Genomic DNA, 26100 nt, shown 5'->3' on the forward strand with positions numbered 1-26100 from the left:
TCTGGCCATAGAAAGTGGAAAACCTTGGTCTCTGTATTGAAGGACTGAAAGATTCTCAAGTGATAACCTTGTGAAGGAGCATACTGGTTGGGTGTTCAATTTGAATTTAGCATCAGAAAACATCCCCTAGGTTTTCTGGGACCTGAGTGGTCTCATGTAGCTATCTCATGATAGCTATACTCTTTAGTTCAGGAAGAATGGAAGAGACCAATTCTTCCCATTAGGAGCCTTTGATCTAATGAGATTCCCAAATTTGATGGTAATGTTTTAGCAGAAAGAGCACCGGATTTGGAATTCAAAGAACATGGTTTGAATTTTAGCTCTGCTGATAGTTTGTCTTTCATCATCTACAAAATGAAGGCTTGGGACCAGATGGACTTGGTGAGCCATATTATTCTGTCCTCGAATCTCTGTGGACCTCAGTCTTCTCATCTGACAGATGAGGGGGTTAGACTAGATAATCTCTCTATGATTCTATGACTAGATGAATCCAGTGGGTGCCTCTAATTTTAAATCCCTTGAATCTAAGTCATTGGACCTGGGACCTTTAGGGTCTGAATAGTCAATATTACATATTTAACAAGTATTGCCTATTTAGAAGAGGCTTATATCTTGACTAAAATAAAGATTTGGCTCCTGGAGTCCCATGGACACTGTGGGAGGTAGGGTTTACCTTCAGTTGTCCATTTGAAAAGATCATAGCTTTTGAGCTTCAACCAATTACTTTGCCAATGCTCTGTACTGGAGATTAGTTTTGGCTCCCAGTGTCCGAAGACAATGGGTGGATCTGAAAGTCCTTTTCTGCCCTATTTCTCCCAAGTCATTGTTGCAAAAAATGGGTGGTAGCCAATCCCAATAAGTGAGGATGATTTGACTTGCCATCAAACGGGACTCTTTTTGGTAATAGTTTTCCTCTCTTTTTCTATCTCCTTGGAGGTTTCTGATTAAAGAAAAATATCAAGACTTCTGACTTATATTTGGTACTCCTCTACTGGAACAGGGATTTGGTTTAGAACAAAACACCATAATACTATATCACAGAGAGTCAGAGATGTTAGGGACATCAGAAATCATTAGAATCAACTAGAAGCACAGAAGAAAGGAAATGACTTGCCTAAGGTCACAGATTGGTGAAGTGGAAAGGGTTTTGGTTTTGGAATTAGCAAAAATGAGATTGAGTCACGGATTCCCACATTTATTAAGTGGTATGACCTTGTGGAAACTCTTTTCCTTTGAGATGCCTCATTTTCCTTCTCTGTTAAGATGAGGAGGTTGGACTACATGGTCTCTGAAGTTGCTTTCAGTCCTAAAACAATAATCCAAATAATACTGATAATAATGACACCCATGGTAAAGAACAATGCAACCTAGATCATCTGAAGAGAAAACCAGAATCCTCTCCACTTCATCAACGCCTCCTCTAAAATGTTATAAAGCTCTTGCTTGGACACTGCTCACATTACTGACCCCATCTCCCCTATATGGAGCCAACTCAGCTCTGAACCATTCCATACTCCTATCAGGGTTCGAGTCTTGGAACTGAGTTTCAGTGGGGCTGTCAATGGCAGTCCTGTTCCCCTTCTCCCCCCTTTCCAAACCTCACCCCACTGTGGCGTAACTAGGTACGACTGGGTCACCAGACTGGTGAAACCTGAACAGTTGGAGACCAAAGGAAGCACTTGATGACAAGAGGGTGGGGTGTGGTGAGTAGGTAAAGGGGGAGCAGGGGGGCTCAAGGAGGGAGGGAGGGAGGGACTGGGTCTATTTATTTTCTAATGAAGACAGACTATATATTTCTTCTCTATTGTCTTTATCATGGTGAAATCTTATGAGTCTGATTTGTGCGAGGCCCTGTATGCATTGTTCTGCTATTTGGTTTTGATAAAACGTGGGTATTGTACATGATGTTCCCTAGCGACGTCAAACCTCGCTTCATGGGTAATGGGTGGCACAGAGCCATACCACAAGTTGTGCAATGCTGGGGCAGGAAAAACATTGCTGCTACTAGGGGATTAAGGTTGGTATTTCACATTGTACTTTTAAAAAAGGGAGGGAGAAGAGAGTGAGGGGTAGAGAAAGAGAGGAAAGGAGAAGAAAGGAAAGGAGGAGGAAGAGGAGAAAGAAGAAGAAGAGGAGGAGTAGGAAGAAGAAGAAGAAGAAGAAGGAGAAGAAGAAGAAGAAGAGGAGGAGGAGGAAAAGGAGAAGGAGAAGAAGGAGAAGGAGAAGAAGAGGAGGAAGAGGAAGAAGAGGAGGAGGAGGAGGAAAAGGAGAAGGAGAAGAAGGAGAAGGAGAAGAAGAAGAGGAGGAGGAGGAGGAGGAAGAGGAGAAGGAGAAGGAGAAGAAGAGGAGGAGGAGAAGAAGAAGGAGGAGGAGGAGAAGAAGAAGAGGAGGAGGAGGAAGAGGAAGAAGAAGAAGGAGAAGAAGAAGGAGAAGAAAGAGGAGGAGGAAGAAGAGGAAGAAGAAGAAGAAGGAGAAGAAAAAGGAGAAGAAGAAGAAGAGGAGGAGGAGGAGGAAAAGGAGAAGGAGAAGAAGGAGAAGGAGAAGAAGAAGAGGAAGAAGAAGAAGGAGAAGAACAAGAAGAAGAAGAGGAGGAAGAGGAAAAGGAGAAGGAGAAGAAGAGGAGGAAGAGGAAGAAGAGGAGGAGGAGGAGGAAAAGGAGAAGGAGAAGAAGAAGAGGAGGAGGAGGAAAAGGAGAAGAAGGAGGAGAAGAAGGAGGAGGAGGAAGAAGAAGAAGAAGAAAGAGGAGGGGAGGAGAAGAGGAGGAGGAATAAGAGGAGGAGAAGAGAAGAAAGAAGAGGAGGAAGAGGAAAAGAAGAGGAAAGAGAAGAAGAAGAAAGAGGAGAAGAAGAAGAAGAATGAAAAGAAGAAGAGAGAGTGAACAGGAGAGAAGAGTACTTCTCTGGGTCATTAATGGATTTAGAACTTTGGAATAGTGGAAAGCATAATTCTGAAAACTGAGACCCAGCAAAGGTATCAAGCTCTGAATCCCTCTCTCCAATGCAGCCTTCCCACAAAACTTTGCTATGTTGAGAGCTGTTGTCTTTTTACTCCTTGTTTTAATTTTTCTCTTTTTTATTCATTTAACAATTTCCAAAACAGATAATCATTTCATTATCTGAAGAGGAACCGAAAGAGGAACCATTTCTAGAAACATGAACTCTGTTTATATCCAATTTGTTTCAAATGGAAGCAAGAATTTCTTTTCAGGGGTCATAAGGACTGACCCTCAAGTTACCAGCCCAAATTATTAAAAGCCTAGAGTCACTCACACAGCAACTTCTGTGTGGTCATTGAGAGTCAGACATTTTCTCTTTCACAAATTCAGATGGGGTGTGACAAGGGCTATGAGAGGGCAAAGAGACCCTTCTATCTTCTATTTTCCTTGAGGATTCTGGAGACAGAAATTGGAACCCCACCAGAGGCACCTGAGAAAAATCCCTTAGAAACCTGAGAGAGTGGCAGCTTACAAGCAATGGATTATTAGCGTATTAAGGTTATAATTACAATGCTATGTTTGGGATGGTCTTGCAAAGAAAGAATTTGACCTCACTTTTTTTTTTCAGAGAGCCACTCAGTTGTGGAATCAAGACCTAATAAATGACTTATAACTGGATAATAGTTCAGAGCTGGGAGTCGGAAAACCTGCAGCCTTAATTTCCATATATGAATATATATACAAATACTCATTTTATACATATATTTATATATGTATGTATATGTGTGTGTGAATGTATATGTGTATACATAGACACAAATACATATGGGGGGCTTCGATTCCTTCCCAGCTTTAATAATTTTTTTTTCATTGTAAGATCCCTTCAAGCTTCTACCTCTAAAATGCTACATCCTTACATTCCAAGTTCTCTTTTAATTCTGGCATTCCATGGTTTAACGTCTCTTCCCTTGGTCCACATTTTATAATCTATTTTCTACAATAAGTCATTGTCATAGTGTATGCACCACCAAGCCTGGAGACAGGAAGACTCATCCTCCTGAGTTTAAATCTAGTCTAAGATTCTTCTTAGCTGTGTGAAACAGAACAGGTCAATTCACCCTCTTTGCCTCAGTTTTCTCATATGTAAAATGAACTGGAGAAGTAAATGCAATACTAGGTGGTGGGGAGTAGCTATGTATTTCTGAATATGACTAACCCTCAAAATTGTTTTTTAGAAAGATTTTATTTATTTTGAATTTTACAACTTTTCCCCTAATCTTGCTCCCCCCCCCCACAGAAGGCAATTTGCCAGTCTTTACATTGTTTCCATGGTATACATTGATCCAAATTGAATGTGATGAGAGAGAAATCATATCCTTAAGGAAGAAAAATAAAGTATAAGAGTTAGCAAAATCACATAATAAGATTATGTTTTTTTTTAAATTAAAGGTATTAGTCTTTGGTCTTTGTTCAAACTCCACAGTTCTTTATCTGGATACAGATGGCACTCTCTGTTTCAGACAGTCCCAAAACTATCCCTGATTGTTGCACTGATGGAATGAGGGAGTCCATCAAGGTTGATCATCACCCCTATGTTGCTGTTAGGGTGCACAGTGTTTTTCTGGTTCTGCTCATCTCACTCAGCATCAGTTCATGCAAATCCCTCCAGGCTTCCCTGAATTCCCATCCCTCCTGGTTTCTAATAGAACAATAGTGTTCCATGACATACATGTACCACAGTTTGCTAAGCCATTCCCCAATTGAAGAGCATTTACTTGATTTCCAGTTCTTTGCCACCACAAACAGGGCTGCTATGAATATTTTTTGTACAAGTGATGTTTTTACCCTTTTTCATGATCTCTTCAGGATATAGACCCAGTAGTGGTATTGCGGGATCAAAGGGTATGCACATTTTTGTTGCCCTTTGGGCGTAATTCCAAATTGCTCTCCAGAAAGGTTTGTCCCTTAAAAATTTTAAAGTTTTGCTGAAATAAAGTTTTTAAGTAAAAATGAAAAAAAATGCTATATAAGTGCCCATATTATATATGTGTGTGAGTGGGCATATACACACATGTATATGTATCTTATCTATCTATGTTATGCATACATCTCTATGTTATGTGCATATTATGTGTGTGTATATATATATATATATGTGCAGAGAGAGAGAAGCAAGTAGTGAGAGAGATAGAAACAGAAACAGAAACAGAGACAGAAAGAGACAGAGAGAGAGAGAGAGAGAGAGAGAGAGAGAGAGAGAGAGAGAGACTTGGTGAATTCTTCTCCTCTGCTGTCACTGTTGACTGACAAGATCAGCATTTATCAAAATGCAGGAAGGCTCTTACTGTATCCAAGATACAGTGTACACTAGAAGGCTTTGCTTTTGCCTTAGGGTTCAGGTCAACTCTAGGACAGCTTGACTTTTGTTCTTTACTTTTGAGACACAACAACGCCAGTTATTTTTCAGGTTTTTGCAAGGCAGTGGGGTTGGGTGACTTGCCCAAGATCATACAGCTGGGGAATTGTTAAGTGTCTGAGGCCGGATTTGAATTCAGGTCCTCCTGACTCCAGGGCTGGTGCTCTATCCACTGAGCCACTTTAGCTGCCCAACAATGACAATTTCTATAAAGATGTGCACATATAAAATATGTATGTTAAATTTGTATATATAGATCAATAACATCATATATAAAATATATATGGTATGTAGTGTGTTTGTGTATGAGAGAGAGAGAGAGAGAGAAAGAGAGAGAGATTAGGAGATTGGTCAATGAAGACCCAAGCTACAGAGCCTGAGTGATATGTGTCTGGTACCAACCCATGTGGAGGTTTAATGAAGCTATTTTTTTTTTTTAGTTTTTGCAAGGCAATGGAGTTAAGTGACTTGCCGAAGGTCACACAGCTGGGGGGGATTGTTAAGTGTCTGAGCTGGATTTGAACTCAGGTCCTCCCGACTCCAGGGCTGGTGCTCTATCCACTGCGCCACCTAGCCACCCCTCCTATTGACTTCTTACATGGTGATGTCAAAAAATCTTTCAGTTGGTTGCTGAAAGAGCACCAGGGAAGAATTCTGACCCTCTTCTTTGATAGCAAATGAGAAAGAAAAAAAATGTCTTGACCCTCTGAATAACAGTAGTAGCCATGGTAGGAACAAGTGTGACAGGGACATAGGGAACTGCTATCATTTATTTTTCTTTTGGTCTCTCTCTGTGTTTCTTCTTTCCTGAACTTAGGTGAATGGGTATTGTAGATCGAATGGATAAGATTACAATTTTAGAGCTTCAGCCATCCAAGATTCCCCTCTACAGTTGGAGCTGGTAGATAGAATAGTCAGATCTGGTCGGGAGCACCAATTGGTTCAGCAACCCAATAACTCACATCCTTTGAGCTAGGGCATGTGGCCATCAGCTATGCCACACCCAGAAGTGAACCAGATGGGAATTTTGCAGAAAAGGAAAAAAGGACTCCCAGGAGGGAATGTATTATAGGAAGCACTTCAAGTTTGATTCCACTCTCCCCAGAGACTGAATGGGTGTGTAGAGGGGAAAGTATGGTCTTGGTTTGAGGTTGTGTTTTGATGTCAATTGTGATTTCTTAGTAAACATCCCTTTGTAAAACCAAAATGATGTTCATTGAGGTTTTTGTGATATAAACTGGTTAGTTGATATGGAGCATGTCATACTGTATTAGGGACACCTCCCATCTCTCAGAGTTATCCCTAAGACTCTCAGAGGAGGAGTGGCTAGGTGGCACAGTGGATAGAGCACCAGCCCTGGAGTCGGGAGGACCTGAGTTCAAATCCGGCCTCAGACACTTAATTATTACCTACCTGTGTGGCCTTGGGCAAGCCACTTAACCCCATTGCCTTGCAAAAACCTAAAAAAAAAATAGACTCTCAGAGGAAAAGTATTAGCCAAGTTTTGAGGACTTAGTCTGCTAGTCCAAAAGGGATCCTGAGTTAACTCAGAGCCTACGGTTCAACAGTATAGGGTCTTATCTAGGATAAGCAATGGACCCTTTTGCATTTGGGAGAAACTGCCATAGAGACTTTCCACTAGGACTCCAATGACTTGGGATACATGAGCTTTCAGATTCACTGGGTGGATAATTGGCCATTTTTTCTTTCTTTTGTTTTAGGCTGTAATTGTACAGTCCATTTTCTGATGCATTTCCTTACAAGTCAAACCAGTTTCTTTGTGGTTTTTGCTTGCTTGGATGATTCTGTATTGATACCTGCTGGATTATTGTACTCAGTATGAATACTGCAGCTAATATGGGATGTACAGATTTTGTATCTCTAAAATTCTGATACCAAAATCATAAGTGCTCATTATTTTTAGTTTTGTTTTTCTTTTGACCTTGACTGTGACTTCTTGCCTTATTTTGAGATTCTTATAGTTTATAGGTTAAGAACAAGGCATTTTCTCCTTGTGGGTCTCAATTTTCTCCTCTGAGAAGTGGGAGTGTTGGAATAGACAATAATCTCCAAGATCTCTTTGAGTTCTGAATTCTACGAGCCTGTATTTTCAAGCTGTCCCTTTCTGGTCTGCACATTCATAATGCTCTGCTAGCCTTGGTCTATTCAAGAAAAACTGTTCTTGTCACTATGCCTCAAGGTCATAGTCCAAAACAGGTAAGATTAATGTAGACATCCATAGGAAAGACATATTAAAAAAAAGTATTCATAACAGAGGTCTAAAATGATCTGAGAATGATTGAAAAGTGGATATTCAGATCCTGCCTTGGGATAAATGTCATTAAACATGAAAGATTACCTCCTCTCTGTCTGGTCATAGGAGGCTTGTGAAATGAGGTGAGATTCTCAAAGGTTTTCCTGCAGTTGTGAGATATCAATAGGGAACTTTGAGCAAATGCATTTGGCCATGACAAATGAATAGTCTACAAAATAATGCAATAGGAAAGTGGTAGAGATAATTCTTTCAGGGAGGGATCCATCAGTAGTCGAGATGTGCCGTTCTCTGTCCTTTGAGTTCCTTCCCTCTGACATCTTCTCTTTCTCTCTAAATCCTTTCCACGCTACATGGCTGAGTTCAAATCTAGCCCCTTCATGAAATGTTTCCTGGACACCCAAACTTCTAGTGATCTTTGAATCCTAGAATTGGAGGTGGAAAGGATGTTAGAAGCTTTCTGTTCCAACGTCCTCATGTGACAGATGAGAGAATGGCTTGTCTAGAGGTTCACGAACTTTCCTAAGCTCAACCAGGTGAAAAAAAGGCAGAGGGGGATTTGAATTTGGTTTTTCTGTCTCCAAATCTTTTTTCTTTCCATTCTACCATACTGATCTCGTCCTCCTTTGGAGGGCTATATCTCACCATCTATAGGGCAAGTATGTGACACAACAGACAAAGTTCAGAGCCTGGAGTCAAGAAGACTCATCTTCATGAGTTCAAAGCTGATCTTAGACACTTAATGGTTCTATGACCCCGGGCAAGTCACTTCATCCCTTTTTGCCTCAGTTTCCTTATCTGTAGAAAGCTTTTTAAAATTTTTTTTTAAAGTTTTTGCAAGGCAATGGGGTTAAGTGGCTTGCCCAAGGCCACATAGCTAGATAATTATTAAGTATCTGAGGCCTAATTTGAACTCAGGTACTCTTGACTCCAGGGCCAGTGCTCTATCCACTGCCCCACCTAGCTGCCAGTTTCTTTATCTGTAAAATGAACTGATGAAGGAAAAGGCAAACCACTCCAGTATCTTTGCCAAAAAACCCCCAAATGGAGTCATGAAGAATCAAAAACAACTGAAAAAAAGACTGAATAGATGTATCTCAGTATACTTATTACTTAGAATGCATATACAAATATATATATACTAAGTAAGAATTCAAATAAATGGGTATATATAAATATTAAATAAGTGCCCATTTATATCTACATATCAAGCAATCAGAATCAGAATAGGAAGACATACTAAATAATAAATATATCCATATATGTGTTACTGAGGAATCTATACTGTATCTTGCTAATCGGACCTTAGAGAGTTGTATTTTTCCCTCTACTGCCCAGAATGTGACAGATTGTAGAATGATAATAATAATAATAATAATAATGATGATAAAAAGCTAATATTTATATAGCATTTATATCTAACAGGTGCTTTGCTAAATAATTATTATCTCATTTATTCCCACAGCAATCCTGAGAGGTAGGTGTGATTATTACAGATGAGGAAACTGAGGAAGTGATTTGCTTAGGGCCATACGTTTAATAAGTGTCTGAGGCTGGTTTTGAACTCAGGTTTTCCTGACTCCAGATCCAGTATTCTCTCCACTACCTAGTTGCCAATTCAACGACTAAAATGATTAAAAAGTGAAAATGATTAAAGGATTAGAGAATAAATCCAATAAGGAATAGAGACTAATTATATTGGAGAAGTAAGAATAGAGGGCTGCTTTCTCTTTCAAATGGGTAATGCTAAAATTTCTAATTGCTTAAATCAGACCCTGAACTTCCTATAGTGGTCCCATTATTTAAATTCACACCGATTATTTCCATTGGAATGAAATCAATGAACATATTTTATATTATTATAACTTTTACTAACATGTTTGAATCTATGGGACCACTTCATAAGATTTCTTATTTGCTTTCATCAAGATCTCACTCTCACTGTATTCAGTGGGGACTACTGATCTTTATAGAGGTTCAAAGAAGATGAAATGATTTTAAATCATAGAAGGAAAAATTTCAGATAGCTTTCTGATTCTTTTTGGCATATGCATTCTTGGTCAAGGTTTCAGGTTAGGTCATAGATCTTTCCACAAAATTCTTTCAGAATAAAATTGGTGGGTAAAAATATGGTCTAATGGAAAGAATGATATTGATTATGCAGTTATGACCAAGTCACTTAATTTCTCTGGATCTCAGGTCTCCCATCTATAAAATGGGGTTAAGCATATTTGTACTTCCTACCTCATCTGGCTTTTGTGGGCATAATAATTTGTAAACATTATATTATCATGGAAATGCGAGCCTTTATTACAGGGGTTAGAAGGATGGTTCTTCAAGACTGGAATGTCTCTACTCCACATGTCAGTGCTTCTTCCCCACTCAGAAACTCAATACCCTTAGGTTGTTCCAGTCTGTTTGAAAGGGAAGAAGTGATCTGCTAAAATAATCCAAATTAAGTTGTTAGAGAGTAGATTTTCATTTCTTCCATTTGTGTTTGAAATGAGAGAGAGGGCAAAGAAAGAAAAAAAAATGAAATCCTAATGGGGAAATTATAGACATAATGGAGAGAGATATTTGTGGATAGGGAGAAGTTTCCAATGCTCCTCAAATTGTAGCTCATCATAAACATTTTTTGCCTGCTTCTACATGTCCCCATACATTAATATATTCATATGTATATCCAGGTAGATGATTTCTTTAAGTTTCAGACTGACCAAGGATTTTGCGATTGAAAAACAGCTATCACTTGAGGTTCTCTGTCTTAAGAGAATTAGAAAATTTAAGACTAGAAGAAATTATTCAAATAATCTAGTCCAATTCCTTTATTTTTCAGAAAAGAAAACCGAGGCACAGAGGTGAAGCAACTCTTCAAGGTCCCACAAATGGCAAAAAACAATAGCAGAGAAAGGATTGAAAGATTTCAATTCATTATGAATCAGCTAGGGATAATTATTCGTGAACATCTCAGAAAAGTCAGCTAATTTGTAACCAAGAAGGAGGAAGACAAAGATATTGAAGTCTCAGTGAGGAGAGGAGCTTCTGATGGGGAAAGAGGAAAAAGTTACCAAGACATGGAAAGCAAAAAATGGTTGTCTAAAGACTATACAATTATCCCTTCCACATCTTGACTTTCTCCATCATGGTTTTACTATATTGCAGGTTGGCACAAGTAATTAAACAGGAATTTTTTGAGAGACTTAACAAAAGCGTCAGGTAAAAAGGCCAGTAGACAACACAGAAAAAGTTTAGAAACTCAGAAATGCATAAAATATAGGCATAGAATTGTATAATATTAACATGTTTTAACTTTTAATACCATAACAATTCAAACTATGATAATTCTCTGGTCTGAAGGGAAGTCCAAAATTTTTTATGCATATTTTCCAAATGGGGCTGGGGTAGAGATACCCCTAACCCCCACAAGAATTATAAGAGAGACAGAGACAGAAAGAGAGAGGCAGAGAGACAGATACTGAGAGACAAAGACAGAGAGACAGAGAGACACAGCAAGAGAAAATGAAATATGGTTATCTGTTTTTAGCTGTCTAAATTCTGGACAATCTTTATCCACATTTTTCTTCCTGTGTAATGGTTAGTTCAGACTCTTTTGCATAAGACTTATCCAGAAGGCTCTGCAATGTGCTGTTTAACTGGCACAGTCTCATTCAGCAACAGGAAAATTGGGAAGGAATTCTCTTCACCTTGAACTTTGTGATGACCCTCTCCAATGACTGTGGCAAACACCTTTGGGGGACTTACATTTCTCGGTTTTAAGGGGCACTTGATATTAATGATCAGAAAGACAGCAAAAACATTTCAAAATTCAAAGAATTTTATATGATTTTGATCTATTTATGGGAAACCCTTTGTTAAATAAGAAGACCTGTAAGGACGTGTTTTGTTTTACTGAATTAAATGTTGTAACTTAAAAAAAAATCAAGGGGCGGCCAAGTGGTGTAGTGGATAAAGCACCGGCCCTGGAGTCAGCAGTACCTGAGTTCAAATTCTTCGGTCTCAGACACTTAATTAATTACCTAGCTGTGTGGCCTTGGGCAAGCCACTTAACCCCATTTGCCTTGCAAAAACGTAAAAAAAAGAATCAAGAACTAATATGCATAGTGATATCTTGTCTTCTCAATATATCTTTTCTTTCAACTGATTGAATATATAAAGATGTGGCCATTGTCAAATATCATTTTGCAAGGCTTAATTTCCTGTTTCCTTCATATACTTTCATCAGTGAATACCTTTGATGGGTATAGATTCTTTTCTTTTTCCTTTTTTTAAAAATTTCAGTTAATAGTATTTTTCCCAATTACATACAAAGACGGTTTTCAACATGCATTTTTGTAAGATTTTGAATTTCAAAATTTTCTCCCTAACTCCCTTCCCTCTCCCCTCCCCCAAACAGCAAGTGATCTGATATAGATTATACAAGTTCTAGCATGTTAAACATATTTCCATATTAGTCATGTTGTGAGAGAAGAATAAGAACAAAGGGAAAACTATGAAAAAAGAAAAAAATGAAAAACAAATTTAAAAAAGTGAAAATAGTAAACTTTTATTTGGGCTCAGACTTTAATAGTTCTTTTTCTGGATGTAGATGGCATTTTCCATCACAAGTCTTTTGGAATGTGATCACCCTATATCTGAGAAGAGGTAAGCCCATCATAATTGACATTGCACAGTGTTGCTGTTAAGATGTATGGTGTTCTAGTTCTGCCTACTTCATGTAAATCCAGTTTTTCTGAAATCTGCCTGCTCATCGTTGCTTTTATTTTTTTTAGGTTTTTTTTACAAGGCAATGGGGTTAAGTGGCTTGCCCAAGGCCACACAGCTAGGTAATTATTAAGTGTCTGAGACCGGATTTGAACTTGGGGCCTCCTGACTCCAGGGTTGGTGCTCTATCCACTGAGCCACCTAGTCACCCCTTGCTCATCATTTCTTATAGAACAACAGTATTCCATTACAATCACATACCAAAACTTGTTCAGCCGTTCTCCAAAATGATGGGCATTCCCTCTATTTCCATTTCTTTTGTATCTGTAAAAAGAACTGGTGTAGATTATTTTCATAAAAATTTTGCAGAATTTGGAAAGTGGTCAGGTGAATAAGTTCTAAATACTGTGATACTGTCTTTTATATCACAGAATTAAACACATGCCTGGGATCCAGTAGATTATTAGTAAATATTTATAGTTGGTTTATTAAGTTGATTCTGCTTTGAGGTCTTTTAATAATGGCTGTCCTTCATTCTCAAAGAAGACGATGGCATCACAGAGATGATGCCATGACAAGCTTGTGAATTGGATTTGAGTGAGGTAGGGCTGTGCTAAGTTACCAGCCTCACTTTCTCCTCCAGAGTCATCTGGGTCCTGTGGCCAGATATGCATCAGGATGACTGGAGATGGCCCTGGATGCGAGGCAGTCAGGGTTAAGTGACTTACTTGGCCTGTGTCACACAACTAGTTAGTGGCAGTTGTCAGAAACCAGATCTGAACTCCAGTCCTCCTGTCTCCAAGGTCAGTGATCTTTAGCAAGGGTTGGAAGCAATTTATCCTTTGAAATATGAATCCAGTATCAAAAACTGCCCCATAGGACTCAGTCTGACATTTGTATAGGTCTTGTCTGAAGATATATGTTTATAAAGGTCTTAAGAGGTCATTTGGTGGGAGTAGCAGAGACTCCAAGTAAGGAAGACGAGTTTGAATCTGGCCTTGACAACCCTGCTGATCCTCAGTTTCCTCATCTGTAACAAGAGGACAATAATGGCACAAGTTGTTGTGAAGATCAAAATTAAATGAGATAATGTATGAGCCGGGCTTTAAAATATTATAAAAATACTAGCTGTTACTACTATTTTGATTAACATGACATAGTATTGCTCAAATGGGGGAATTATCCAGTGAACAAATATTTATTGATTATCCATTTTGGGAGTGACACTCATTAAATACCATGGTGGGGGGCATGAAAAGTACAGTGTGAGATAGGACCCTGACCGTAATGGCTGGACCCTATCTGGACAAATTCTCATACAGCTTCCCAAGGCAGGATCAGCCTCAGTTGGCATCAGTTCATGGTTTCCCTGGTAAAGTCCCATTCTGTCCTGAGAATGTGGGACACATTCTCTATCTGTTATCTGACCCCACTCCCAACTCCGACCTCCAGGAACACTCTTCTGGGAGGAATGCTGGACAAAGCAGCTGCTCTTGAGGATGAAGTCCCAAGCATTGCTCAACAGCGCTGGTCTTTCTGAGCCTGCTCCAGAGTCTGCTAGTCCGTTGTGAATGGAACTTAAACCATCAATGATGTGGCAGAACTTGGGGCTTGGGGGATGGAGGCAGAGAGAAAGAATATATTTGGGGCAGCTAGGTGGTGTAATGGATAAAGCACCAGCCCTGGAGTCAGGAGGACCTGGGTTCAAATCCGACCTCAGACACCTAATAATGACCTAGCTGTGTGGCCTTGGGCAAGCCACTTAACCCTGTTTGCCTTGCAAAAACCTAAAAAAAAAAAAAAGGAAAAAAAAGAAAGTATTTGAGTGAAGCAAAGACTTCCTTGGAAATTCTGGTTTCTCTTGTAGTCTACCCAAGTGAAGGACAAAATCTGAGGATCTGTGTTCATATCCTGCCCCCTTTTTGCTCACTCTCTGTGCGGTCTTTAGCAAATCACTTGGCCTCCTTGGCCCTAAGTTTCCTCATCTGTAAAATGATGGAGTTGGGTTCACTAGCCTCTGAGGTTCCTTTCAGTGCTTCACTTATAATCTTTCACCAGCTGTCCCTCATGTCTGGAACTCTCTCCCTTCCTTGGTGTCTTTCAGGTCCAAACTAAAATCCTACCTTCTACAGGAAGCCTCCTCCAACTCTCTGATGTCTAATGACTTTCCTCTGTTGACAAATTCCTATTTATTCTGAATATAATTTGTTCTCATATAGTTTCCTCACCCATTAAACTGTGAGTCCTTAAAGGCAGGGATTGTCTTTTGTCTCTCTGTATCAGCAGCTCCTTTCACATAGTAGGCACTTAAATTGTTATTGACTGGGGCAGCTTAGGTGGTGCAGTGCATAGAGCACTGGCCCTGGAGTCAAGAGGATATGAGTTCAAATCCAGCCTCAGACACTTAATTGTCTAGCTGTGTGATCTTGGGCAAGCCACTTAACCCCATTGCCTTAAAATACATTTTAAAATATTTCATTGTTATTGACTTAATAAATTATCCTTTCCAATGATTCGTTGATGATCATCTGAGCTAGACTTTAGGACAGAGGAGAGATCAACTAGTCTTCCATAGAAAAGGGTCCTTAGGGGATAATCATAAAATCAGATGACATCCAAACTAATCTTATTTCACAGAAAAGGAAACTGAGATTTAGAGTGGTTAAGATAGAGGAAAGAGTGCAAGATGTGGAGTTCAAAAACCTTATATCCAGGTTCTTTTATCTTGGTGTCAAGTTAGACAAATCATTTCACTTCTCTGTGACTCATCCTTAAAATAAAGTTTCCTCATCTATAAAATAAAGGGGTTTGGTCACAATAGCTCCCATGTTCCTTTACAGCTCTACATCTACAATCCTGTCTCCTCTTGGACTCAATCTTCTCATGGTTAAAATAACTATTTAGTCCATCCTTGGATCAAATGATTATCAGAGAGCCCTTGTGGTAAGGGTATGTTGGTAAATGTTCAACAACCTGCTCTCTACCAAAAAAAATGTATGTATAGTACACTTTTAAGTTTAAAACATTATCAAGATTTTTTCCATCTTTTTTAAACTTTAAGCAATCAGCAGAACAATAAATCAAACCCTGCTTTGTAGCTTATGTCCGAGGTGTAAATGCTCACAATGAAAATTTAACAATAGACTTTTGTTCCAACAAGCCACTGTCAGCTCTAAATTTAGGATTCTTTAACCATCCTTGCTTGCTCCAGGATAAAGATCTTGTGCTATCATTTCACTGCAGTTAAAATTGTTCAGTGGAAGAAGAGAGGAAGCTTGGTTCCATATCCCTACTGATCAACTGATTTGGTGGGTGGCCTGTGGAAAGCTGTCTTCCCTGCCATAAAAAAAGAAATCATTCTGGTTACTTTTCTCTACTAAGCTTAGGAGACTAAAAGAGTTTAAATAGCAACTCTCCCAGATGTAGAAATTTGAGAGCCTCTCCCTGGGACTTCTTTCTCTAAGTCTCCCATCATGCATTTGCAGGTGTTTGAGGTAGGGATGGAGATGGGGGAGTAGAAAGAGAACATTGTATTAGAGGTTGAACATAGAAGGATCAGAGTTCATAGGTCTATAGAGTTGGAAGGGGGTCTCAGAGAAGATTAAGACTGATTTGGGGCAGCTGGGCAGTGCAGTAGATAGAGCACCAGCCCTGGGGTCAGGAAGACTTGAGTTCAAATTTGATCTCAGACACTTAATAATTGCCTAGCTGCGTGACCTTGGGCAAGTCACTTAACCCCATTACCCTAAAGTTAAAAAAAGATTAAGTTTGATTCTTTTGTTTTACAAAGGAAGGAACTGAGGCAGAGAAGAAGTAACTTGCCAAGTAGCAATTAGTAGGAATCAAAACCAGGGCCTCTGACACTCATTTCTACCATAACACACTGACTTTAAACATTAGCTTTCTAATTCCTAATTTAAACATTAGCTGCCTAATAAAAGACAAAGAAAAGCTGTCTTTTTTTAAAATACACATTTTGATTTACTTTGCTTAATAGTTCCCTATTGTATTTTTTTTAAGTTAACATTAATTTTTTTTTAAATTTTGAGTTCCAATTCTCTCCCTCACTCCTGGTCCTCTCCCACTCCTTGAGAAGGCAAGCAATATGATATCAATTATACATGTGAAGTCATGCAAAACATTTTTCAAGTTTGTTGCAAAAGAAAACACACAAACAAAACAAGAAAAATAAAGAAAGTGAAAGAAGTATTAAACAAGTCTTTATTTTCTGGGACAACTAAGTAATCTCCTGCCTAAAAGGGAAGATTCAATGTGCCCACAAAATACCAAGAGACACTGTCCAAGCTTTGGGAACCTGGCAATAAATCAATAGACTTCTAATTCTATTTCATTCAACTCAATGATCATATATTCAGCATGGTAATAATATGTTATATATAATATATAATAAATAATATTAATCTCAATAATATTAATAATATTAATCTCAAATAATATTCTACTTCTACTATATATATATATATACATACATATATTAGGTAGAATAGAAGGAACACTGATTCTGGACTAGGAAGACTGAGTTTCAAGTCCACTTAATAATGACCTAGCCATGTGGCCTTGGGCAAGCCACTTAACCCCATTGCCTTGCAAAAAAAATCCAAAAAAAAAAATAAAAAGAATTCTGAGAGAATAAGAGACTTCTTCAAGGGCATATAGACAGTATGAATCAGAGAAGGGATTTGAACCAAAGTTAAGTTTCCTATCAACTCTATCTTGGCACTGGGGCAGTGGGTATACAAAGACATAAAGAAAATGACAGCTCCTGTCCTCAAGAAACTTCCATTCGACTAAATGAATTCTACTATAATTCTGCAACTGAAAGAAAGGCTTTTGACAAAAGGCTCTTCTTGGATAGTGGGCCCCTGAGCCACCCACAGGACCCTGGCACTTTACCCAGATTCCCCCTCCCCCTACAAGGAGAAAACCTGTTCTACTTACCCAAGCTTGGGGCTATTGATTCTGGCAGCTGCTGATGTCTAGGGCATGCCAACAAAGTGACTGAAATGAAAAATTGATTTATTTGAGGTTTGGGTAGGGAAGGGAGCCTTAAGTGACTTCTTCACCCTCTTACCCCCCCTTTACTCCCCCGCCTCAAACTCTCAGTTTTAATTCTCATTAAATCGATCCTAGCCTTTGAAGGATGGAAAAAGATTAGGAGACTTGGCCTTGGTATATTTGAGCCCTCACATCTCTTTCATCCGATCCAAATAAGTGAACAGAAGTAAGGGGGCTTAGAGACTTTCAGCCTTATTTGAGAACGAGTTCAGAAATTCAGAAAGGTCGTTGTCCCCTTCTTTAAGGTGAAGTGGCACCTGAACTAGACCTGTTGATCTAGACTCCCTCACGTAACTCATGCTTCTAATTTACAGTTGGAGACAAAACCAAGGTGAAATTAAAGGGGGGGGGTCACTGAAATGGGAATAATCACAATAGCTAATGACTCAGACCTTTATAGTTTACAAGACAATGGACATATGCTTTCCCATTTGTGCTTCCTAATAACCTGTTGAGGTAGATGCTATTATTATTTCCCATTTTGTTGTTGAGTCATTTCAGTTGTGTTGAGTCTTGTGATCCCATGGGGTTTCCTTGGCAAAGATACTGGAGTTCTTTGCTTTCTCATTTTACAGATGAAGAAATCGAGGCAAATAAAGTAAAGTGACTTGCCCAGGGTCACATAGAACACATCTAAGACCAGATTTGCACTCATGAAGATGAGTCTTCCTCTCTTCCTAGCCAGTGCCCTATACACTATGGTGCCACCTTGCTGCCCATTTTGGGGCAGGAAACTGGACCTTATGTAACAAACTACCATCATACTAGTGAGAGTATCTGAATAAGGGAGAGAGAAAATCTGAACTGGGAGTCGACACCCGGGTTTTAGTTCCTATTCTGGTACTACAGTGGAAAATTTGATAGGATTTCAGGCTGATAGGGATCTTAAGAGATCGGTTAGTCCAATCACCACTTATTACAGATGGGAAAGTTGAGATACTGTGGGCAAGTGACTACCTGAGATCACACTGGGAGAAAATAGCAGAAGCAGCTCCCTGTCTCCAATACAATATTCCACTCAGTTGTCTTGCCACTCTCAACCTCAAAAAGTAAATTATTTTTTAGGAATATAAAGTATCATAGATTTAGAATGAGAAAGGACCTCAAAAGTCATCTAGTTTCTTCTTTTACAGATGAGGAACCTTGAGTCTGAGGGAGATGAGAGGTTCCTAGTTGAGACTTGGAAGGAACATTAGAGGCAAGTGAGTCCATTTTATCTCTGAACCAACAAGAAAATTAAGAACCAGAGATGTTTAGTGACTTTTGCATGGTCACACAGTAGAATTGTTTATCATTCCAAACCCTACTACTCTAAAGTTGCCTTTCTTTTTTTCCAGACTTAATTTTATTTTTTATTTAAATATTTTCTTTTCCTCCCAGTTACCTGTAAAGCCAAAGACTCTTAAAAGTCACAATTTAGAAAGTCTAACTGCATAATCCTGAGCAAATCACTTTTTTTTTTCTAGAACTCAATTTTGAACTACCCTGTTTCAAACCCTGGAGACAATGTTGGATTTGGAGTCAGAGGACCTTGGGTTGAATCTTAGTCAGATGATTACTTATCTTTGTGACCCTTAAATAGAAAAATCTCTGGGACTGTTTCCTCATCTATAAAATGGGTTAACAATAGCTCCTACCTCCCAATATGCCAGAACATAGTGGGTGCTATATAAATATTAGCTCGTTATTATTTGTAAAGTGAACAAAGTGGGGCAAAACAAGATGGCCCCAGTGGTTGCCTTCCAGCCGTAAATCTCTGATTCCCCTGAGCTTCTTCCAGCTTTACACTAATGATCCCACGGATGGCAAGAAACAGCCTTGGGATTTTTCAGGCAGCAAACTCAAGCCAGGAGGTAACTTTGAGAAATCCTGAAGTTGGTTTGGGGGTAAACAAGATTAGCCTCCTAATGGCAGCCCCTGGCAGCCATCCTGGGTTGACTTCGCTAACCCGAGTAAACAGCTTGATGATGCAGGGAGGTGGGAGGAGGGGAAGGGGACTCAAAAAACCATTCTGTTCCTGCCAAGAAACACACACAGTCTCATAAAGGCAGTACTGACCCTGCACCTCACTGGGAGAACAGAATTATTATTCTTTTTTCCATGCAGCTTAACTTTCATAATGCTCTTCAATGTTGGAAGATTAGTTGGGCCGATTGCCAAGGAACCAAAGGAACACAAGCAGCTTTAAAGGTGTTAGACATCTCCAGAACACTCAGGTACTTATAGGAAAGAGGGATGAAGGGTAGCCTTACACCAGAGCCCCAGGAGACTGGGGCTTTAGTATTTACTAAAGCCTAAGATGGTCACTCACATATCTATGACACTCTACAGTTGGCCAAAGGTCTTTTTTCTCTTCTGAGACTCATTTTAGATCTTGGAGGTAGAGACTACAGGTGTTGTTGGTTGTCTTTCATTCTCCAAGAGGACCATGATGTCAGGGAGGTGATGTCATGACATACAAGTGGATTGGATTTAAGTGATGGGATACTGTGTAAAGTCACCTGTCTCCCTCTCTCCTCTGGTCCCATCTGGGCCCAGTAACAGATATGGATCAGGATGACTGCATATGGTCCTAGATGCAGAAGACCTTGCTTTTTTTAACCTAAGGTCTTTACTGGTCCCATTTTATAGGTGAGAAGATTGGGGCTCAGAGATATGAAGAGGGATTTTTAGGGCACACTAATGAGACACAGCTATGAAGTGATGCAGCATCCTAACTGGAGTCTCTTTGACCTCATATTCCGAACTCTATCCCCAAACTCAAGAACATGGATTCTCCATGGTTCATCTTTATGATGCTTTTTTTCCTCCCTAAAAGGTACTAGTGCAAAGGAATTCAGTGATTTTTTGGGGGTGGGGGCATAGAGATTGGTCACCAACCATGGTCCAAGAAGGCACAAATTCTCTGGGTCCCAAATTACTTCTTCACCCAAGGAAAAGGAGGTGTCCTTGTTGAGGTTCAGTGCTAAGAAGATAAGGAACACAGAATTCATTACTCCTTTAGCTTCTTCTGTAGGCAACATGGCCATGTGGATAAAGTCCAAGGTCTGGAGTCAGTTCAAATTCTATCTCTGACATTTATGACCTGTATGGTCTTAGACATCACCACCATAGGAACCACTTTCCTCATGGAGATTCCTACCTTCTCCAAATCAATGACAATGATAACCAGTTTCAAAAAGCACATCTCCCCCTACCATGTCCACAAAAAAATAAAAAAGCTCCTGTAAGCCCCAATAAAAACAAACAAAAAAAATCTCTTATTCATCAGGTCTTCTGTATGAAGTTTCCACCACTAATCAGTTCAACATGAAAAACTTTGCCTCTTCAACAGAGTTAAAATGCATGATGGTTTCACCTTTCCCGTTAGTGGAAGCTAGCATTTGTAGAATCCTTTTAAGTTTTGCAAAGCTATATGTGTGTGCCTGGGTTTGTGTGTGTGTGTGTGTGTGTGTGTGTGTGTGTGTGTGTGTGAGAGAGAGAGAGAGAGAGAGAGAGAGAGAGAGAAGCTATATAAACTTATTTTTAAAATATTATCTTTAAAATTTTTTTAAATTTATTATTTTTCTTTTGGCAAGACAATGGGGTTAAATGACTTGTCCAAGGTCACACAGCTAAGTAAGTATTAAGTGTCTGGGATCCAATTTGAACTCAGGGCCTCCTGACTCTAGGGCCAGTACTCTATCCACTGCACCACCTAGTTGCCCCATTTTTTTAAATTAAAAAATTAGAAATATTATTATTAGTAATACCCATTTTACAGATGCTGAAAGAGGGTTAAAAAAATCATTAAAATAACTAGTCCAGGGTCAGACAGATAGCAGATTGGAGCTCATCTCTAGATGACTGTAAGTTCAGCTTTTTATTCACTGGTACAGTGGAAAGCATAGGTTCAAATCCCACATCTGTCACTTAGTACTCTTGTGATTTTGAGTAGATCCCTTAAATATGCTCAGCCTCAGTTTCCTCAACTGAATGTGTGTAGTTAATGCAATCCCCATGAGGATAAACCTGAGGCATCATGAAGTTTAAAAAAAAAAGAGGCTGGACTAGATGACCATCTCTGACTCTTATTAGCTTCCTCATTTTGGAGAAGTCACTTAATCTCCCTCAGTCTCAGTTTTCTCATCTTCTAAATGGGGATAATAGTAACTCTGAGCTCATAAGGTTGTTATGAGCATCAAATGATTTGTAGAGTGTTTTGTATACCTTAAGATTTTACATAAGTTTCATTATTATGATTATGATATCTCTAAATCTATGATCTGAAGAGTTCCTGGGGTGGGTAGGAATCCCTGACCTCCCCAGTAGCAGTGTAGCCTCTCATGAAAATTTTTAAGGGCTTAGGAAAGGAAGGGAAGGTTAGAGGGGTGAAGTACAAATCAAAAGAGACCCCCAAATTTTGCTTGGGATGGGCTGTGCACACCAATAATAAAAATAGCAACAGTTTGAATTCCCAGAACTCTTTAATAAAGGTTAATGAAATGCTCCCCTGTCTTCAAGGAGACTATCCCCAGTTTACAGATGAGGACAACAAAGCCTCAGAGAGCGTAACTTGTCCACAGTCATAACTCAAAAGGGTCAGAGGCAGGATGCCAACCCAAGCCTTCCTGACTCCAGGTCCGGAGAGTTATTCATTACCCCACACTGCCTCTCTGTGGTGGGATTCGAACTCAGGATTTCCCCTTATAAGTCTGATGCCTCCTTCCCTACCCCCTGCTCTGTGGGAACCTCTCCGGGAGCTGGAGCAAAACCATTCCTTTTTTTTTTGTTGTTCCAACTGAGCCTCCCTGAAATCGTTGAGTTTTGAATAACAGAGGGCCTTCTGTATGATTTGCAAGAGTAATAAAGGTGACATTGTGGAGAGCACCTTTCTTTGAGGGGCTCAGCAAGTCTACCTGTTAAAACCAAACTTACCTGTCCCACACATAATTATCCTCATTGCACCTGGGGAGGGAGAAAATGCCAGTTGAAAAACCTGCCTTGGTTCATCCCCTTTTTCCTCTTCCCCTCAGAGCCATGACAAAAGAAAGTTTAATGGGCTGCCATGCCTGTTGATGAAAAAGAGGCCCTATGAGAATTCCCTTGTCCAAAGAGGTAATTAGTCTCTCTCTACAGGAAAGAGAGCAAATTCCTCAGGTCAAAGACAAGAACAGGTCTGCATTTCTATTCTTTTCTAAGAAGATTGTATCACAACAAGCCCTAATCCATTTTGCTGAGGGAAGGAAGAAGACGAGGCCCTTTGCCTCCATTCTGCACATTGAAGCCTAGAGGAAACATTCAGTGAGCATTTATTAAATGTGCTCTGATAGGCAAAGATAGAAATGAAATAGTTCCTGCCTTCAAGGAGCTTATACTCTTATCAGAGGAAAGCATATCTAGGATCATAAGATTTGTGTTGTTGTGTTGTCGTCATTCAGTTATGTCTGACTCTTTGAGATCCCATTTAGGATGTTCTTGGTAAAGATATTGGAATAGGTTGCCATTTCCTTCTCCAGCTCATTTTACAGGTGAGGAAACCAAGGCAAATAGGGGAGAGTGACTTGTCCAGGGTCATATAGCCAAGAAGTATCTGAAGCCAGGTTTGACCCTAAACTCTGTCTACTTCATTTAGTTACTTATAGATCATAGATTAAAAAGCAGGGAAGCAGTTCCTGCCCTCAAGGAATTTACATTATATTAATGAAAAGAACATCTGGAAATCCAAATCCAAATTGGAAAATCATGTTATGGACAATTAAGTCGATAAAATCATGATTATATCTATATAATATATAGCTATAATTATGATTTTATCTAGAGATGGAAAAGACCTCAGAGGATATCCAGTCCAATTTTCATATTTTATAGATGAGGAAACTGAGGGACCCAGTGGTTATATGACTCTTCTAGTGTCTCACACACACAAACAAGAAGTAGGATTTGAACTCAGTTTCTCTAAAACAAGACTCTATATTTTCCCATCATACCAATTTTCCACCCTAGTATTTAAAATAAATGGGGCAAAACTCATCTGGAAAATGAGCTGAAGAAGGAAATGGCAAACCACTCCACTGTTTCTGCCAAAAAAAAAAAAATCTCAAATAGGGTTATGAAGCATTGGACATGACTCAATAACCACAAAAAATCGAGCAAATAGGAAATTTAAATATAAAATATATTTCATATATACAGAATAATTTCAGGGAAAATTAGAGGGATGCTTGGAAAGGTCTCTTGTAAGAACTGGCGATTGAGATGCCATCTCATACCTATCAGATTGGCTAATACAGCAGAAAAGAAAAATGATACATGTTGGAGAAAATGTGGGAAAACTGGAATATTAATACATCTTTGATGGAGTTGTGAATTGATCCAATCATCCTGGAGAATAATTTAGAACTATGCCCAAAGGACTATAAAACTATGAATGCCCTTTGATGCTACTAGGTCTGTGTCTCAAAGAGATAATAAAGAAGGGAAAAGAATCCACTGTAAAAAATATTTATGGCAGCTCTTTTTGGGGTGGCAAAGAATTGGAAATTGAGGGAGGCCCCTCAGTATGGGAATGGCTAAAGAAGTTGTGGTATATAAATATAATGGAATACTATTGTGTTATAAGAAAGGATGAGCAGGTAGATTTCAGAAAAACCTGGAAAGACTTACATGAGCTGATGCTGAATGAAGTGAACAGACTCAGGAGAATTTTCTACACAGCCTGATAGACTTAGCTCTTCTCAGCTATGCAAAGATCCAAGAAAATTCTACAAAGACTAAGGATGGAAAATATCATCCACATTCAGAGAAAGAACCATGGAGTCTGAATGCAGATGGAAGCATACTATTTTCAGTCTTTTGTTTTTCATGTTTTTCCTTTCTTTGTTCTAATTGGTCTTCCAAATATGATTAATGTGGAAATATGTTTAACATGATTAACATTGTATAACCTATATCAAATTGCTTGCTGTCTTGGGGAGAGGGGGAGGAAAAAAAGAGGAAGGAGGAAAATTTGGAACTCAAAATCTTATAAAATGAATCTTGAAAATGAAAAAAAAATGGTGATTGAGTTGAGCTTAAAGAAAAGTTGGGGATTTTGGGAAGCTAAGGTAAGGAGGGAGTGAATCTGATGTATTCAGGACAACTTGTTCCAAACTCCAGAGGGAAGTTATTAAATACCATGGACAAGGGTCAACGACTTTAAGTCACGGCTTCAGAGAAAATGGAGAGACTTTATTTTCTGGTTCTTGGACTAGCATCTGGTAGTTGAGTCAGTGAACTTGTAATGATGGTGTTGGGGATTTTATAGAGATACCCTGGGGATGGTGTGAGCAATGCTGCAAAACCAGAAGACAATCACCATCCTGACCCTCCCTCCAGTTGTGGGTACTTGGTGGCAGTGAAAATAATATGTTTTGCACATAATAGGTTCTCAATTTATAAATACTTGGCAAACAGATAGAGGCAGGAATGAAGATTACAGGACATGCGGGGGAAACATCACTTGTTTATTTGAGATAGATGAAAGAGGATTTGAAGTCTTGGGGGGGTCTAAATTTTGGCTCTGTTGTTCACTCCCGATAGTGGTGATCTCTAGCTAGTCTTTTCCTTCCTGAGCCTCAGTTTCTCTATCTATAAAAGAGAAGAATTAGACTAGAGGATCTCGAAAGCCCCTGTATCCATATTGATAAACTCTTGCCCAACTTGTGATTGGGCTTCTGATATCAAGTGTATAACAGTCAGTTCAGTTCAAGAGACATTTATTAAGTGTCAGATGCCTACACAGAGATTAGTTGGCTTTTGGTGGGAGTAGCCCAGACTATGTAAATTTGTGGCAGAGGAAAATCTCTATTTCCTCCTCTCTAAAGGAGGGTTGGACTGGCTGAATAGTGAAGTCCAACTCTAGAATTGTTTTATGTCTATATTTGTCGGTGGCTATTTGTCTTTGTTTGTGCCTCAAGGAAGCAGGGTACTCCTTGCTCTTGTCTCTTCTAAACAATTGCTTTGCAACCATCACTGAACACATTTCCCCACTGAGCTTCATCCCATTTCTCTTTTCCATCCAGTTCAATCTCTCCTCATCTACTGGCTCCTTCAGTGCCTCCTCCAAACATGCTCAAGGCTACCTTATCCTCAGATTAAAAAGTGAAAATAATCCTTCATTTGCCTTTGCTACATTTTCAAACTATCATGTTATATCTTCTCTTTTTGAGGTAAATTCCTAGGAAAATGTCATCTCTTGTCTCCTTTCCTTGGCTTGTTTTGTCAACTTTCCTCTACTCCCTTCACTTCTCTTCTTCTCCTCTCCTCTTCTTTCTTCCCTTTCCCCCTTTCTCTTCTCCTCTCTTTTCCCCTCCTTTCTTCAGCTCCTCTTTCCCCCTCTTCTCCTTTCCCCTTCCCTCTCTTTTTTTCTTCTCCTTTCCTTCTTCTCTCCTCTCCCTTCCTTCCTCTCTTTCCCCTCCTTTTCTCTCCTCTCCTTTTCCCTTAACATTGGTTAAATGGAATTGAATGAGGGGGTTCTGAACCAGGCTCCCTCAATAGGGTTAACCTTGTAAACCACCCATAGGGTCTGAATGCTGTGACCTGGGAAGGTCCCCCTTCCCCAGAATATCACTCTCATCCCCTCCTGGATGCCAACAGTTCCTATAAGTGCATTTGCATTTCAGTTTGTGATTCTCTGAGTTATCTTTCTCTTCTAAATAG

General features: G+C 39.3%; 2 long non-coding RNA genes across 3 annotated transcripts in view; one reads left to right on the top strand and one right to left on the bottom strand.

The window, feature by feature from the left end:
• LOC141518454 (uncharacterized) overlaps positions 1 to 14622 on the top strand; it is a 44677-nt gene extending 30055 nt beyond the window's left edge. The window contains exons 2-3 of the long non-coding RNA XR_012477199.1: positions 10460 to 10785; positions 14450 to 14622. This is a non-coding gene — a long non-coding RNA (uncharacterized LOC141518454). The remainder of the gene's footprint in view (positions 1 to 10459; positions 10786 to 14449) is intronic.
• Positions 4243 to 26100, bottom strand: LOC141518453 (uncharacterized). Of its 2 annotated transcripts, XR_012477198.1 has the most exons (4): positions 20302 to 26100; positions 17305 to 17364; positions 12607 to 13375; positions 4243 to 4311 (listed from the first exon to the last, which is right to left on the bottom strand). It is a non-coding gene; the product is annotated as an uncharacterized LOC141518453 (long non-coding RNA). The 2 variants fall into 2 exon arrangements; XR_012477197.1 differs by lacking the exon at positions 4243 to 4311 and having other exon boundaries at positions 8838 to 13375.

The sequence above is a fragment of the Macrotis lagotis genome, chromosome 3, assembly GCF_037893015.1.
Source record: "Macrotis lagotis isolate mMagLag1 chromosome 3, bilby.v1.9.chrom.fasta, whole genome shotgun sequence".
In the NCBI taxonomy this organism is placed as follows: Eukaryota; Metazoa; Chordata; class Mammalia; order Peramelemorphia; family Peramelidae; genus Macrotis; species Macrotis lagotis.